The 18,040-nt window shown below is 37.1% G+C and overlaps 1 protein-coding gene across 7 annotated transcripts in view; it reads left to right on the top strand.

Annotated features, from left to right (window-relative positions):
• Nkain2 (sodium/potassium transporting ATPase interacting 2) overlaps positions 1-18,040 on the top strand; it is a 927,662-nt gene that overhangs the window by 197,746 nt on the left and 711,876 nt on the right. The gene's annotated exons all lie outside the window — the stretch shown is intronic.

The raw sequence follows: 18,040 nt of genomic DNA, 5'->3' as shown, positions 1-18,040 counted from the left end.
TTTTCAGATTATCAATGCAGCCTGTTATAAGATTATTCAAGGACAAAACAGCCATTCAGGTTCCAGGACACATCCATTGATGTTAATGTTACAAAATTTTGGTATGGTTTCAGATCTCACATTACAACTTAACTCTTAAAAACCTGCTATTTCAGCTTTGGTGTAATATCAAGGTATGTTAGAAATCTGTTAAAATACTCCTTTTTCTGGGCTGCTACCTGGGTGAAACTCTGTTACATATATATAAAGTCATCTCTTAGCATGTGCAAGGCAATAGTTCTAGGAACCTCGCAAATGTCCAAATGCGTGGAAACCAAAGTCCTTTATATGAAATAGTATATGGAATAGTATTTGTGTATGACCTATGCACATCTTCCTGTATACCTTAAATTGTTTCTAGATTAATTTATGATACCTGAGACAATTTAATTATTCTACAAATAATTGTTAAACTGTATTTTAAAAAAAATAATGGTTAGAAAAACTCACGTTTTTAGTATTTTCAATCTGTGGTCGGTTGACTTCATGAGGGAGAACTGTTAGATATGGAAGACATATGGTGCTTTAACCAAAATGACTTATTGCACAAGAGAAGCAGATATTAGCACCAGTCTTCTTCTCATCAAAGCCTACTATTTAGAAAATGCAAAAATAAGGTGACACTTTCTTAATTCTTAATTTTGAAAAGTAGATAGTTTTCTAAAAGTGTTTAACATCTAATGGGTTTATTTTTATTTTGAAAATAAATGTGCATATTTAACCTTATTGCTGGTGTGGTAAGTATCAATAAATATAACTTTTATAAACTTAATTTGGATCCTCAGTAATTTCTTAAAATGTGAACGGGTTCTGAGTCCGCATAATTTTCAGAACAACTGCTCTAATCTATTCATTCTGAAGTAGTCATTTTTTGAAACATAGAACTAAGAGTGTTTAGTATGGAGATTATACCATGCACAAAGAAATTAACAGTTCCATGTGAAGTCAGGTAATTATTGAGAGTAACATCTTTGCCATTGTCTAACTATGCAAAATTCCCTTCAAAAACAAGCCTGTCATTATCCAGGCTAGAGTTTTTGCTGCAGTTTCTGCTTCCATTCCAAAGCCAATTATGCCAGAGGGACAAGGTCGGTATTTGAAGGACACTGTGATCTTGCTTTGAGATGACTGTCCCCAGTTTTGATTAAGCCTTTTTCGGGACCTACACTGCAAAATGCATTCCTTAAAATTTCAAGGAAGTGCAATTTCTTGGTGAGAGACAGACATTTCCCCCTGAATTGAAGTGGACGACTCCGTTTTCTAATTAAGACATTGCTATCTCAGAACTGAAGGAATCAACGGGACTTTGTAACATGGCCTTACTCAGGCCTGAGTGCAGATTAAAGAGGCCCAGGGAAATTTTAAACTGTCAAGTCTTTAACTGTCTACTCTTGATACTGGTGGTCACTTAAAGTAGGGGAACGTGTGTGACGAAATGCACAATCATTAGTTCACAACTCTGGCTCTGGTGAATTTTATACCTTTTTTCTTGGATAATTTAATAGTGTAGGACATGTAATAATTTTTATGCTTTCATTGAAAATTTAAGTGAATCTCAAGGACAAATCGCTGAAAAAGTTAAGTATAGACATTAGATTTTTTTTCCGTCATTGTTAATTTTTAGAGGAATAAGTACATGTATGGCTGTAATTTTGCTGATGCTGACTCTAACACTTATCAATGAATGGTAAGTACTTAAACTTCTTTACCTCAGTTCCTTCACTTTTAATACAGTGATAATAATGTTTGCGCACATTGTGTGCTTTTTGAAGATTAAGTGTGTGTGTGCATGTGTGTGTACACACGTGTGCATGCCGAAGAATAGTGACTGGAACATAAAAAATGTCCAGCCACGCTAGCTACACAGAATGTAGATATATATTAGCTATATGGTGATGACATTTATTTTCTTAATAAGGTTTTAACCTCAGAAATTTTGGTTTTCTTCTTAATAAAATAGGAAAATGGATGGGATATGTTTTTTCTTTCATCTTCATCACCATTTTTAATTTCCATGATGATAGCCATCGTAACTTCTTTCCTGACTTTATGATTTTCATTGATCTAGCTATTAATAAATTTTTAAGTAGTCCCTAATCATTCTTATACTTTTTTCTTAACACTATTTCATAAGTTAAACTCTTTTTGACCGGCGTCTACTCATGAGGCTCTATGTTGGTTGCTTTCACTAAAGTTCTCAATATGCACCTTTTTCTGGCTCCAGAAACAGCTTTTGACTTTGCTCACACCCACTTGGCTCCCTTCTGGCCTTTGTTAATGGGCTGGGGAAATACTTCCGGGCGCTCGCAGTTGGAAGGAGGAGAGATTTAATTTGGCTCGCGGGTTTAGAGATTTCATTCCATCATTGCTGGCTCCAAAGCAAAGCAGGGCTTGGTGGCAGAAAGCGTCACAGTGTCTCAGAAGCAGAGCGTGTTGGGGAGAGCTTGGGAAGAAGCAGGCAAGAACAAACAGTCCCCAAGGTGGTGGGCCCATGACCCACTCCCTCCAATTAGACCCCACTTCCTGGCGTCCCATTCCACTAGGAGCACATAAATGGGTTGTTCCATGCTTGAGCATAGCACCCTCACCCCGCAATCACCTCTCCAGGCGTCCTGAAAACCAGCCAATTTGACAATCGAGATTAATCAGTGCCGTTAACTGTCGCTTCCTTCTCTAGCTCTCCCTCTGAGTTGCCTTTCTTAAGGCTGGATTCTTTTTCTCCACTCCTGTCCAGCCTCTACCTTTGATGATGTTTTCTAGATGCTGGACTGAAGTCGCCTTTCTCTTCTTATATGCTTTAGCTGGTGACAGCATCCATCCACTCTTTCATTTCCAACTGTCATAGTGCCATAACCGCCACGGAGGTAAGGAACGTCCTCAGCGCTCCACGTCCCCTTCTGCCGCTTTGCTCAGCTGCTGCCCCATCCCGGCGATCCCGGCTCACATAGTGCCTCTGTGCTGTCTGACACAATCTATCAGCTGACATTTTGCAGAATTTTATATAAATAAGGGAATAATACAGCGTGGCCTCATATTTCTGTGATTTCTTTCAGCACCATCGGGAGAGCTCTTCTTGTTACGCAGTATAAAAGTTCTTTTCTCTTGCCACATCTACTTTGCCTTGTGAATAGACCACAACTTGTTTATCTTTTTGCCTGTTGACAGGACTTTGGGCTGTTTCCAATTTGGGGGTTTAGCAATGGAATCTGTGAAGAATTGTGTGGAGCTCTTTTTATAGGAGCAGCTCTTCTGTTTCTTCAGTGAGTGAAGACTGAGTCACATGGCAGACATTGACACAGCCTTTTCTGAATGGTGTGACACTCTCCATTTCTAGCTGCAGAGCATGGGGATCCCTTCAAGAAGTCAGCCCTCTTAAACCACCCATTGATGTGGGTCTGCAAAGGTGTTGCGTTGTGAATCCACCTGCACTTCTCTAATAGATAATGATGTTGAACATATTTTATGTGTTACTGAGTGTAATTCACATTTTATGCTGAGTGGTTTACTGATACAATGTGTCCATTTTAATTGGATATTCTATTATTCTACAATTTGGGGTATTCCTTATATATTCTGCATACAATTCTTTACCAAATGTGTGTTCGCAAATATTACCTCTATGTCTATTTGTTTATTGTCAGAATAGTGTTTATATGAAAAACAGGTATTCAATTTTTTTTTGGGGGGGTGGTACCGGAGATCGAACTCAGGACTTTGTAAGGCAGGCACAGTGCCACTGAGCTAAATCCCTGGCCTGAATTTGATGAATACAACTTAGTAACATATTCTTTCATACATTATATTTTTCTTGTACTATTCAGGGAATTTTCCATTTACTTGGGGTTATGAAGGATTTATCCTATATTTTCAATTAGAAATGAAAAATGTATATAAGTATAAATATATAATTGTTATTTTGTCCATTAAAATAGAAAACCATATAGAGAGTCTGCCCAAAAAATGTATACAATTCAGGAAAAGAAAAACTCATGTAAATATTTTAATACTGTTTGTTGTGATATCATGAGATTAATACAAGTTACCTCTGGCCTGTACAGTGAAAAGAACGGCTCGAAGTGGTGGCCCTGAGCTTCCAGATGTTTATCAGTAGGGCAAACTGCTGCCTGGGTGACCTTGGTCATTGACATTGGTGCACATAAAGATTTAGTTTCTTCTCTAAGGTCAGCATTGTAGTGGGTTTTCTGTGATATATGACATCCCCCATGTGAAGGTAACACCATCTGCTGAACAAACATCATACTATTTTTCTGAAGTGTTTATGCATTTTTTGATGGTCTCTCTGTGTCTCTGTCTCTCTCTCTCTATTTTTTTTTAAGTCATGAAGATATAAGAAGTATAAGGGAAGGCAGTGTCAGGCGTGAGTGGCTGAGCTGTGCTCTTCACAATGTAAATCTCGCACATGCAGACCATTTGTTGAATCAGCAACCGTGGTCATGTTTGTGGTAAGCAGAGTGAGAACCCCCCCCCCCACACACACACACATCCGTGCCCCACTCCCTAGAACCTGTGCAAATGTTTCTTTCCATGACTTAAAAAACTCAGCCGATGTGATCAGAGTTCTGGAACCTGAGATGAAAAGATGACCTGCATGGGCCCTGTCTAGCCTCGAGCACTGAATAGCAGAGAACCCTTCCCAGCTGAGTCTGAGGAACCTGCAGTCCCAGCTAAAAGGTTTGAAGACCATGAAGACAGAAGATCCACAAGCCATTGAAGCTGGTGGCCTGGCCATTAGGAGCTGGAAAAGGAGAAGAAAAGAAAAGGTCTCACCTTGTAGACCACCTTGTAGAGAGACATGCAGCCCTGCCTGAAGCAGGAAGGAAACTGTAATCTGATACGGCATCAGCAGGAAACTAGCATAAATTTGCATTAATTGTTGTTTCTTCCATTAAAATAAAAAACTTACTTTATTCAGCAAATTTTTGAAAGAATAAAAGAAAACTTACAATGACTATTTCTTGTATGAAAATTAGAGAATTAGGATAAAAACTTAAATGATATAATACATCCCATTATATGTACTAGAGATAGACGTCAATTTTTTAATAGAAACACATGAAAAGAAAGTATTGCAACTTGTTCTTTGCAATTAGTATAATATGATCATCTTTATTGGCCAATAAACATATGTCTACAAGGTAATTTGACTTATATTTTATTTTTACTACATCTATTCCTACTGCAGTTTCCCCCAAAAGATTTCTAAAGTATTATTACATTTACATATGTTTTTCAATATTTTGATGCTTCTAGAATATGCTTCTATTAATAAAGGTATATGAGTGCATTGCCTATAATATTATCCACAAGTTTATCTTATTTATTAAAATTCTCATTAAAATAAAGATAAGTGTATAAAAGACAGTTACCTCCAGCTGTCAATACTTTGGTGCCAAATATCTTGGTGTTTTGTTTTAGTCCATACATTTGCCTACAAAATAGTTTTAGTGTGCTTCATTGACAAGATACCATCAATATTCTTACAAATTACTGTTTGAAAGACTCTATATCATTAAAGCAGGTAAACATTTCATTATTCAACACGTACTCTGTAGATACTGTAGATAGGCCTTTTTCCTTTTTTGCTAGTATAAGTGTTCCTGATATCTTTGGTCTTGTATGTATAGCTTTCTACATTTTATTTGGTTATTTTCTTATGATGAATTCTTTAGAAGTCACTTTCTTCCCCCAAAAGAATGTATCATTTGAAGGACTTGAATTCATATTACCAAATTTTCTTCAAGAAAATTTAATTCTGATCATGACTAGCAGACTATGAAGGGCAGATGTTACCTGTCTGTACAAATATTATTTTCTTTGCCTATAGAAAATATACTGTCTCTGGATTTCCACAGTTCAAGGAGAAAGACGCTAGCCCTGTGTAGAGATAAATTCTGATTTATGTGAGCCTACTATGCTAAGTCACATACTTTTGCCTTTGCCAATGACTGTTTTAAGAGTTAGGACCATAATCCTGTTCTGACCAAAATCTTCTACAAATGACTTCTTTGCTCTTAAAAAGAGATGTAGCAACTCCTCTTTCCTTATGCCAAATTATACTTTTCTGTATTTTTTATCATTTTACAAGGCTTTTGAATCTCAATTCTTCCTTCTCTGATGTTTTGCATGTGAGTCCTGGCTTCCTAAATCTCATCACTGTGAAGTCACACAGCATGCCTCATGTTTGAGAGTATTTTATTGGGTTATTTCATAGTTCATTAGAAGAAGCACATTTTAAATAGTTCAGCTGAGAATAAAAACACCACGAAGGGCTGCAAAGCTGTGCTGTAAGTTTAGCATAACTACTCAGGTCTCCGCTTAGCTATAAAACCATTAGGTGTGACTGGGTCATTAGTAATGATAACATCTCCTTTGAAACATATGTACCTCAGTCCACGGCAGTTCAGTTAGCTTTCGCTCTGTGCATCTCTGGTAAGAGTCAGTGTATTTCTGAGAGCTGTTCTAGTAGTCTTTCCCTCTTCTTAAGGAAGTACTTGATTATTCTGCAGTATTTCATTATCCAAGATAACTTGGGGGTGTCCCACTGTCTACAGTGACCAGCACCATGCCTTGTGTAACGTCTGAATTTATTTCCTGGATTTCACCTTCCAACTCCTCTCCTACAAACCCCTCTCCCTCAGTGCCACCTACACTGCCAAACTTTCTCTGCTGTACATTACATGTCTATCTTCCCCTCACACCTTCAATATTTCTTCTTTCCATCTGATTAAAAAACATTATTCTTAACTATGATCTGTGGATTTGGGGATGAATTTAGAGAACAAGATGCAAATTTCAAAACTAATTTGTATGAACAGTCCAGATTCCACACTGTTTCCACTTTCTAAAGCTATAGGTTGAGAGGATATTCCTTGCCTGCTTAATCAATGAAGTAAAAACTGCTGGTGTCAGACCTCCCTTGACAAAGATTACCTGTAGAAAGGGCACCACATGTTGGCTTTTCATTACTGTCACAAATTCTTAAGATAAAGCAAGGCAAAACCTTTCACCTCACGTGGAGGGAGGGAGGGAAAAAGGGGGGGAGGAGGGAAGAGAGATAGACACACGGGTGCTGAGATCTGCTCACCCCATGGTCAAGAAGAGAGACGGGCTCCAGGGTCCTGCAGTTCCCTTAGGGTACAGCCCGGTGACCCCCATAAATACCTCCCACCAGGACCCACCTGCAGGGGCACCAAGCTGGGGCCATGTCCCTGGCACCTGTGTCTTGAGGTGACATTGTAGGCCTGAACTGCAGTACCACAGATCCCTTCATTAAGTAAAGGCCAAGAAACCAGAGGCAGGTTTTATTTTTAAGTTTTCAAAGTAAAAACTTTTGAAGAAATTCTTTAATGCCTCTGGCAATTGTACTGTCAAAAACTAGTTAATCATAAATTTAATAATTTAAATTGCTCTTTTTTCAAAAATGGATTTGTATGCAACACTTAGTGTACCTCGACTCACTTGGTAGTTTAGTGCATGCTTCCCCAAAGTGTTGATCAGTGTTTGCTCAAAATAGATTGCACCACCGTGTGCATTCATGCCCCGCTCCACAATGCTAATCAGTTCTGAAGAAGCTGAATTTGTATTTTTAACTTGAGTTTCAAATAAAATGTCTTTGTCCAGAATTCTTCCTCAGGTAATTTCACTTTCTCTGATTCTGCTTCCCTGGACCACAGGCCTCTTTTCTATGCCTAAATTCACTACGGTGTCAGCAATAGCAAGGTCCAACTGGAGGGACAACTTGCTCACCTTTCTTTTGTCCCAGGCACAGATGTAAATCGTTCTCATATATTTGCTCCTGCAGTCGCTCTAGAGCATCCGTGTGAGCTGCTGCTTTTATCATTTCTGCTTACCAGTAAAGAAAATATCCAGAGTCCAGAGATGTCAGATGCTTTGCTGGCCTAGGTGTATGTTGGGGCCGGTCCTTGGATGCAGGTCTGTGTTACTGCAATGCCCAAGGACATTTCCAGAGTGTCCAGAGCCTTTGTCTTCATGCCTATCAAAGCGTACTTATTCTCACCAGCGTTGGACAGTTTTCTAGCATAACGTCTCCTAATAGTGCTGTTTTGACTTCATACGCGTACTATCTTGTGCAATTCTTAACTTGTAAAAGTAGTTTAAGATGACATCGCCTTGACTGAATTGTTCAGAAAATAATTTCCTGCCTCCTTCAAAAAGGTGGTTGGAAAAAATAATGTTGAAGTACATTAATTTATTTGGGATTTGAATCATAAGTTTGTGGGTTTTTTCTTATAAAGGCCTTTGATCTTGCATTTAATGCAAATTAAATCAGGCTCAAAACATGCCATATTTTCTAGGTCTTTATCAGCTTATTTCTACAGTGATAAACTCTTCTTGCTTACCTGTTCCTAATGTCATTCTTTTTTTTGTAAGAAATAAAAAGACATCCTAATAATATCTTTAAAAATGTCATAGGTCATTTTCTAGAAAATATAAATATTATAAATCAGTTTTAATGTGAAGATGTCCATATGTGGCAGCTGTGCATCTGGGATGTACAGATTTAATGTTTGGTCATCATCACCAAGATACATGAATGCACGAGTATAACCTGAAACTGTGACTCTTCATGGTGTGATCACACTAGAAAATCTGTTCCCACTCCTGACCCTGCTGGGAGTAACCGCGCTTCTCCACTGTAACTAGACTTCCTTTTTGCCATGACAGATATTATATTTAGAAACTCATTCTGATGCAAAAACACTGTTCCATGGAAGCCATTAAAATATAACTGGCTTGTGTTTAGTCTTATTAATAAGCTTGAATAGTCTGTGGAGTGGAAAATAGGCGTTCTTTTGTGTATTCGTTCTTCTCTTGAATTCCATTGTTAACTTCAGCCTGAATCACATCACTTTGCGTGATCTCTCTCTTGATAATTGCAAGCAGAGAAGGCAGCAGCCTTCAGAGGCTCCTTTTCTTCCCCAGACCCCCTGAAGCACACACCTGTATGTCGCTGTCTCTGCCACCATGAAAAAGGGTCATTATTTTATCTGGCAAAGGAGAAATATTCTTCCTGCCAGAATTCATGGTAACAAATCAGCCCCACCATTGAACAATGTCCTTTGCGTATTAATATGAGAGCAGAGTTTTGAGCCATTTTCCAGAGAACTGGCACCATCCGCTCTGTCTCATTTCCTCCTGTGCAGGTGACTCAGAAGTGAACCCTGCAACAGCCCTTCTTCCGGCTCTAACTTTTCTATTCCTACCGTCTACGTATTTTTAGGCTATCATGGAGGAAACAAAATCTGAATTTTCTTCCCCAACTTCTTCATGTTTTAGGTTGGGGTCATTATTGTAACCAACAAAAAAGAAAATCAATCGTTAGGAGTAAAATACAGACTTAAAATAGGTTAAATAATACAAAGGAGAATGTACTTTGTATTGAAATATTAAGGAGAAAAATACAAAGTTAAGGAATCTGTAACAAAAAATCTATTTTTTGTTGCACATTGGATTTTTATTGTATTTTTCTTAGGACACTCAGTTACTAAATAGGAAACTGAGCCAGTGAACTGTGTTTTGTTCTTAAATGTGTTTATAACTTAAATCCTTTACAACATTAAAATATATATCAAGTTTAAGAAAAGGATAAACAAAAAAGACCTCTCCCTGAAAACTTAAAGAAGTAAGGAATCATCAGAACATCTGTTATTATCATCATCGCCGTGTGTGTGTGTGGTGTTGGAGACTCACACCTCTACCAGTCTCAATTCCCAGCCCCCAGACATCTAGATTTATTTGTTTTAATGGAAGAGCTTGTCACGGCTTTTCAGAACTGCTATTCAGAACTGCTTTAAGTTTGGAGGAATATACTTTTTATTATATACTGTTTTAAAGATAATGAGAGATAAAGCTATAGAATATATAGCCATCACAGGACTGATTTTCACAAATATTTATGGAATACTGCATTTAAAATTAAGCAAAAGACCAATTCCTTGTCTTCCTAGCTCATTCTAATTTATATACTGCAGGGTTTTTCAATAGATGTAAGTCTTATATCCTGGATAATATGCATTATATTAAAATTTTTTTGTTGAATAACAACACACACACACACACATATATATATATGTGTAGCACATATATGTATGTAGTTTTATTTTTTTATGTAAGGACAGTGTTTAGTTTTGAAGGAGGACAAAAACTAGGAAGACATTTATTCATCTTATGTTGACTATTCTATGTACTAATGAATCAGGTACTCATTTGCAGATACTATGAACCTACTGTATTCTGGGTATTTACCATGTGAATCTCAGTAGTAGAGTGATAGGCATTAAAAAAGCACAGATGGCATTAAACAAAAAGCACTGTTACTCCTGTTACAGTCTTAAAGTAATGACAATAACAATTATTCTGTAATAATTACCAATAATTTAGTAATACTTAGAAAATATTTGATTAATAATTATCACCTATGTTATGTCATTTATGTTGAGCCTTCCTTTATTATATCTTTTAATGTTTCAGTATTATGGTAAATACTCCCTTCTCATCAGAATTTTTCCTTCTAAGAGTGACCTAGAAAAAGGAATGTTTTGTATTCTTTTTTTTTTTTTTTTTGGTACCTGGGATCCAACTCTGGTCCTTGTGCTTGTGCAGCAGGCGGTGAAACCACTGAGCTAAATCCCCAGCCCATGTTTTGTATTCTTTTACTCTATATTTTTATAGATCTTTGAAAAAATATAAAAGATTACAATGAAAAGAAAACAAAGTTTAAAAATTTTTATTTTATAGGGTTATAAATCTGTGTGCACATATGTGCATATATAAATATATACATATATGCATATAGTACTGTATATTGAATGTTTTTAGACAGTTTATTAAGGATTCCCTTCCCCATTTTACTGCTTTTAATTATATTATCTAGGATTGAGATTTCTTTGGAAGTTAATTGAACTGTTGTAAAATCTAATCATTTGTTGATTATAATCTTTAACTAGGTGGATATAAAATAGAGTTCCTATTCTAGCGTGTCTAGACAGTTTTGACCATTTATTTGTTTTTTAGATGAAATAAAAAGAAAATAAGTTCCATTTTCTTCTAATTACAAGCATGGGTTGGAAAAGCGAATTCCTTCAGCTAAAGATGAGTTATCTCCAAATGAGCCTACTTGGAAACAGATTAGCAATTTAAATGACGAAGTTAATAAGATCCAATTATAGCTAATTTGCCTGTCCTTTCTTTTCCTCGCCCTCCCACGGGCTTCAGAGTGGGAGCTCCTGGCCGGGAGTTCCTGGGAGCAGAGGGACTGTGTGGGAGGCCAGTCCAGAGGAGGCACATCCCCGACCACCCACGCACTCACTGTGGAGCTCTGGGCTCTGGCCCGCGCAGTGCGGACACCAGGGCAGCCCCAGTTCCACATCTTTCAGCTGAAGAGCAAACAATCCACGTGTGTGCAAATGTACGTGCCTGTGTCTTTACACATGTATGGGGGCTGTGTCCCTCTGAGGGTGTGTGTATCTGTGTGTCCGCGCATAGACTCGTAGTCATGCACACTCTGAATCTCCACATGAATTGTGTGCCCGAGAGGAAAGGAGCTTCAAATTTGCGGTTTCAGCATTAATACCTCATTTCTCTGAGTCAGTAGACTTTGTTTCTCTGGCTCAGCAAGTGACAGAACACATCCTTTATTATGGGTCTCCATTCTAGCCTATCATACCAGCACGCAGTATTTTCGATACCAGGGTGATTTATTTTAAAACTATTGAGAGGTTTTAAGAAAAGGATTTGTAATGAACTAGAAGCATAAAGATTGAATTATAGGTGAACCCAGCCTCTGAACTGAGACATCTCCCTCAGCTGAGTTATGTCAAAACAAGTCCTCCCACCCTGGAGAACACATATTAAAAAAATAAATGGGAGAAAATTTAGCAAAATCAGTATTTGATAAATAAAGGTAGAGATATATATGAAATAAAATATTCACCTGTTTCATATACACTTAAATCTACACTCAGTTACTTTTTCTATTTAAATTATCAGTTTTAGATAAAGCGGATGTTTTAAGATTATCAATTGCTGATGCTGTCATATGTATGACTTTCAGACAAGAGTCATAAAAACTTGAGGAAAAAAGTAAGAAAATCTCAACTCAACTACTTCAACAGATTATTTCCTAGTTGAATTATTCATGGCTTTGTGTAAGCTGTCTTCTAAGGATAGATATACTGGATCTAGAGATTAGGGAAATGCCTTTTGCTTTAACTACTCCAAGGTCAAGTAGTTGGTAGGGACATTGTACTCAAGTGTTTCATACACATCCATTTTTCTCTCTATCACTTTGTTTTTCAAGTTAGAGACTTGAGGTAACTACTTTCTTTCTGGTACTCAGCTCTCAGTACATACCCATAGCCTGGTCAGGGAATAAGAGATCTGTGTTACAAGGGAACTGCTCTTGTCACAGGACAATATACTTCGACTCTAAGAAATAGCAGCATCACATCATAAAGACCCTTTCCCGGTTTTAGGCAACAGCATCTACATAAGAAAGAGTGAATGAAAATGAATGAATGAATAAAAGTATAAATAAATAAATGAATAAAATAAATAAACTCCCAGAAAGGACTGCCTGAAAGAGGCAATGTGATCTGTCTTCCATAATCATCCTTCAAATACACTTTTAAACAGCCAGGGTTACACTGTTGAAGTTATACAGGATGAATAAGCTCTGGAAACCTATTATGCATCATGGTGACTATGACAATAATGTGTGGTATGTATACTTGAAAGTTTCTTTTTTAAAATTAATTTTATTGGTACATTTTACTTATACAATATAATGACATTCATCACTGGAAATTTACACCTTTACATAATCTCTCTTGCTTCTTATTTTTCCCCATTCCCCCGCCCTCCCTTCATCCCCTTTGTCCCTCCTTATTTACAAAGACTTGGTTTCCATTTTTTCATTTTCTTATATTAATTCCATTCCCTTCTTTCCTTTCCCCTACTGCTCCAACTTCCCCTTCCCCTTTGCCCCTTTTCTTCCTATTTCACATTATCTATTATACCTTTTAGTCCTTATTTATACTTTCAGTTTCTCACACTGGAGAAACTATTCAGTATTTACACATGCGTGTCCTGTTTATTTCACTTAGGAGCATGGTCTCAATGTACATCCATTTAGCTATAAATGTCTCTAATGTCTCATTTTTTATGGCAGAGTAGTACTCAGTTTTATAAAATACCACATCTTCTTTATCCAGTCTTCAGTTGATGGGCACTTGGGCTGTTTCCAAGCATTCACTATTACAAACTGTGCTGCTATAAACATGGGTGCACATATATCACTGTGGTATGATTCTTTTAATTCTTTGGGGAAGAAACCCAGGAGGGGAATAGATGGGTCAAATGGGACTTCCAGTCCTAGTTCTTTGAGATATCTCTGTAGTGATTTCCTCAGTGGTTGCACCAGTCCACATGCCCACCAGCAGTGGAGCAGTGTTCCTCTTTCCCCACAGCCCCGCCAGCATTTGTTATTGGTTGATTTCATAATAGCAGCCATTCTTTCTGGAATGAGGTGAAATCTCAGCCTTGTTTTCATTTGCATCTCTCAAATGACCAGTGATGTGGAACATTTTTTCATATGTTTATTTGCTATTTCTACTTATTTGTTTGAGGAATGTCTGTTCATCTCAGATGCCCATTTTTGGATTGGGTCTTTAAATTTGGGAGGTCTCATTTTTTTTTAAGTTCTTTATAGATTCGAGATAGTAGACCTTTGTCTGAGGAAGAGCAGGTGAAGATTTTTTCCCACATTGTGGGTTGTCTCTTCACACTGTTGGTGGTTTCTCTTGATGTGCAAACACTTTTTAATAAGAAGAGATCCCACTTTTTGATTGTTTGTGCAACTGAGGGTTTGTTCATAAAATCTTTTCCTACACCAATGTCTTCAAGAGTTCTACCTAACCTCTGCTCCAGCCAGTTCAGCATTTCTGTTTTAATATTTAGATCATTAATCCATTTCAATTTTAGTTGAGTACATGGTGAGAGCTATAGGTCTAGTTTTAATCTTTGGCAAGTTGAAACCCAGTTTTTCCAGCACCATTTATTAAAGAGGCTATCTTTCCTCCAGTGAGGGTGTTTGGTTCCTTTGTTGAAGATGAGGTGGCTGAGTGTGTCTGGAGTTGTTTCTGCATCTTCTAATCTGTTCCACTGGTCCTCAGATCTGTTTCTTTGCCCGTACCATACTGTTTTATCACAGTAGCTTTGTAGTATAGTTTCAAGTTGGGGGTTGTGATACCTCTTGCCATGTCTCTGTTGCCTAGAATTGCTTTTGCTGTTCTAGGTCTCTTCTTATATCAAATGAATTTTTGGATTGTTTTCTCAGGGTTTGTGAGGTTTGCTACTGGAAGTTCAATTGGGATTGCATTGAATCTATATGGCAGTTTTGGAAGTATGGCCATTTTCACTATGTTGATCCTTCCTACCCAGGAGCAAGGGATGTCTTTCCATTTTTTTGATATTGTCTTCAATCTCTCTTTTCAGAGTGCTATAGTTTTCAGAGAAGAGGTCTTTGATTTCTTTTGTTAGGTTGATTCCTAGGTATTTCAGGTTTTTGAATGCTACTGTGAAAGGAATTGCTTGCCCTATTTCTCTCTCATTTGTTCTATTGTTCGTGTAGAGGAAAGTTATTGATTTTTGTGTGTTGACCTTGTATCCAGCTACTTTATTGAATTTGGTTATTAAGTCTAGAAGTCTTTTGGTGGAGTTCTTGGGGCCTTCTATATACAGTATCATGTCATCTGCAAATAATGACAATTGGACTTGTTTGTTTCCTATCTTTATTCCTTTTATTTCTTTCTCTTGTTTAATTGCTGTGGCTAATGTTTCCAAAACTATATCTAACAGGAGTCATGATAGTGGACATCCTTGTCTTGTTCCTGATTTTAGTATGAAGGATTTCAGTTTTTGACTATTTAGTATCATATTGGCTGTTGTTTTTTCATAGATGGCTTTTATCAGATTGAGGTAGAGACCATCTATTTCAATTTTTTGCAGGGTTTTTATCATAAATGTGTGTTGGATTTTGTTGAACACTTTTCCTGCATCTCTTGAGATGATCAAATGGTTTTTGTCCTTAGCTCTATTGATATAGTGTATTACATGTATTGATTTGCGTATGTTGAACTATCCCTGCATCCTTGGGATGAATCCCACTTGGTCAGGGTATATGATCTTCTTGATGATCTTCTGCATTCTATTTGCCAGTATCTTATTAAGGATTTTTGCACCTATGTTCATTAGTGAGATTGTATACTTCTCTTTTTCAGTTGAGTCTTTCTCTGCTTTGGGGATCAAGGTGATGGTTGCTTCCAGGAATGAATTTGGGGGTATTGCTTCCCTTTCAATTTCACTGAAGAATTTAAACAGTAGTGGCAATAGTTCCTCTCTAAATGTTTTATAGAATTCAGCAGTGAAGCCATCAGGACCCAGGCTTTTCTTAGTTGGTAAGTTTTTAATTAAGTTTTTGATTTCATTGATTGATATTGGGTTGTTTAGAATTTTTGGGTCTTCTTCATTCAACTTTGGTAATTCATACATATCTAGGAGTCTGTCCATTTCTTCTGTGTTGTCCATCTTGTTGGCATATAAGTTCTCAAAGTAGGAATTGATGATCCTCTGGATTTCTTCTGAGTCCATTGTAATTTCCTCCTTTTCATTCCTAATTGCATGAATTTGGGCCTTTTCTTCCCTTTTTCTTATAAGCTCCACTAGGAGTTTGTCAATTTTGTTTATTCTTTTGGAGAACCAACTCTTGGCTTCATTGATTTTTTTGTATCGTTGTCTTAGTCTGTGTTGGATTGATTTCTGCTCTGATCTTTATAATTTCCTCCCTTGTAAGAGCTTTGGGTTTGTTCTGCTTTTCTTTTTCTAAAGCTTGAGGTTCAGCATCAGGTTGTTCAATTGGGCTTGCTCTGTTTTCCTAATATGAGTATTCACTGCTATGAATTTCCCTCATAAGACTGCTTTCATTGTGTCCCATAGATTCCAATACGTTGTATTGTCATTGTCATTTAGTTGTAGGAACTGTCTGATTTCTTCTTTAATTTCCTCTGTGACCCGTTGGTTATTTAGAAGTGTTATTCAATTTCCATGTGTTTATGAAATTCTTGCAGTTTCTTTTGGTTTCCAATTTCATTGCATTATGGTCTGATAATATATAGGGGACAACTTCAATTCCTTTGGACTTACTTAAACATGTTCTATGAGTGAGTATGTGGTCTATTTTGGAGAATGATCTGTGCAGCTGAAAAGAATGTGTATTCTCATTTTGTGGGGTGGAACACTGTAAACATCTGTTAAGTTCATTTGTTCAAGAGTTTGATTGAGTTCTAGTATTTGTTGCTTGTTTTTTGTCTAGTTGATCTATTTGTGAAAGTGAGGTATTGAGGTCCCCCACTACTATTGTATTAGTGCTTATTTGGTTTTTCATGTCTGTTAGCATTTGTTTTATATAATTGGGCACACCAGTGTTTGATGCATATATGTTTATGATTGTCATCTCTTCCTCTTGGATTGTTCCATTTACAAGGATGTAGTGTCCTTCTTTGTCTGTCTTAATGTGTTGGTTTGAGATCTACTGGTCTGCAAAGAGGATAGCTACTATTGCTTTTTTTCAGGTTCCCGTTGCATGGAGTATTGTTTTCCACCCTTTAACTTTCAGTCTATGAGTTTCTTTTTGAATTAAGTGTGTTTTTTATGTGCAGCATATCGTTGGATTTTGCTTCTTGATCCATTCTGCCAGTCTGTTTCTTTTGATTGGTGAATTGAGACCATTAATATTGATGGTTAGAACTGATACCTATTGACTTATCATTGTCTTGACTGTTTCTTTTTTTGGAATTTCCCCTTTTGCATTTAATTTCTTGTTGTGCCTGATGGATTCATTCTGCTGTGCTTCCTGGGGTTGTGATCCTCTTTGTCTTTTCCTAGGATATTGTCTAAAATTTTTTGGAGTGCTGGTTTGATATTCATGAAGTTCCTAAGGTGCCCTTTGTCATGAAAGTATCTTATTTCTCCATCAATTATGAAAGAAAGTTTTACAGGCTATATCAATTTGGGTTGAATGGTGTTTGCCTTTAGGGCTTGGAATATGTCACTCCAAGCTCTTCTTGCCTTGAGGGTTTGCATTGAGAAGTCTGTTGTGATTCTGATGGGCTCTCCTTTATATGTGATTTGTTTCTTTTCTCTCACTGCTTATAGAATTTTGTTCTTCTGTTGGGTTCCTGGAATGTTAACTATTACACACCTATGTGTAGGTTTTTTTTGATCAAGGCTAGTTGGAATCCTATATGCCACACTTATGTGTATGTCAAGTTCTTTTTCCCTGCTTGGGAAGTTTTCTGCCATTACTTCTGTGAACAGTTTTTTTCTGTTGTCTGCACTCCTGTTTCTTCATTGACTCCAATCAGTCTTATGTTATTCTTCTTTGCATAATCTAGCTGCTGCTGGATTGATTTCTCATAGTTCCTTACTATTTTAGTGAAATTTTTCTTTCCCTGGTCACTAATTGCAATCTTATCTTCTGTATCTGAAATTCTGTCCTCATATTGGGTCATTCTGCTGCCTAAACTTTCAATGGACTTTTTAATCTTCTGGAAATCTGCTTGCAACTGTTTTATGGATTCCATTTGTTTCCTATGTTGGGATTTTATCATATTCCTCAGGTCCTCTATTTTTTTATCTGTGTCCTCTCTAGATTTATTAATCTTATGTTGCACTATGGACACAATCTCTACAGTTATCTGAGATATTATTTCTGATTTCATTTTTTTCCATATCCACTTTTGTTGCCAGTTCAGGGAGTCCAGGTGGTTGAGTATCAGATTGTTTCATCTCGTTTCCCTTTGGGGTTGCTTTAGGTGATCTGGGAGTCTGGTTGTGAGACTTGTTTACATGTCTTCTCATTTCAAGGGGAGAGGAGAATGTGTGCTGCTGGCACCCGCCCAGC

Source organism: Heterocephalus glaber, unplaced genomic scaffold, assembly GCF_053883595.1.
Source record: "Heterocephalus glaber isolate CG9 unplaced genomic scaffold, H.glaber_assembly_v1.0 deba00001550, whole genome shotgun sequence".
Taxonomy (NCBI): Eukaryota; Metazoa; Chordata; class Mammalia; order Rodentia; family Bathyergidae; genus Heterocephalus; species Heterocephalus glaber.
Note: the sequence above shows the minus strand (reverse complement) of the source record. Positions and strands in the feature narration are given on the sequence as shown.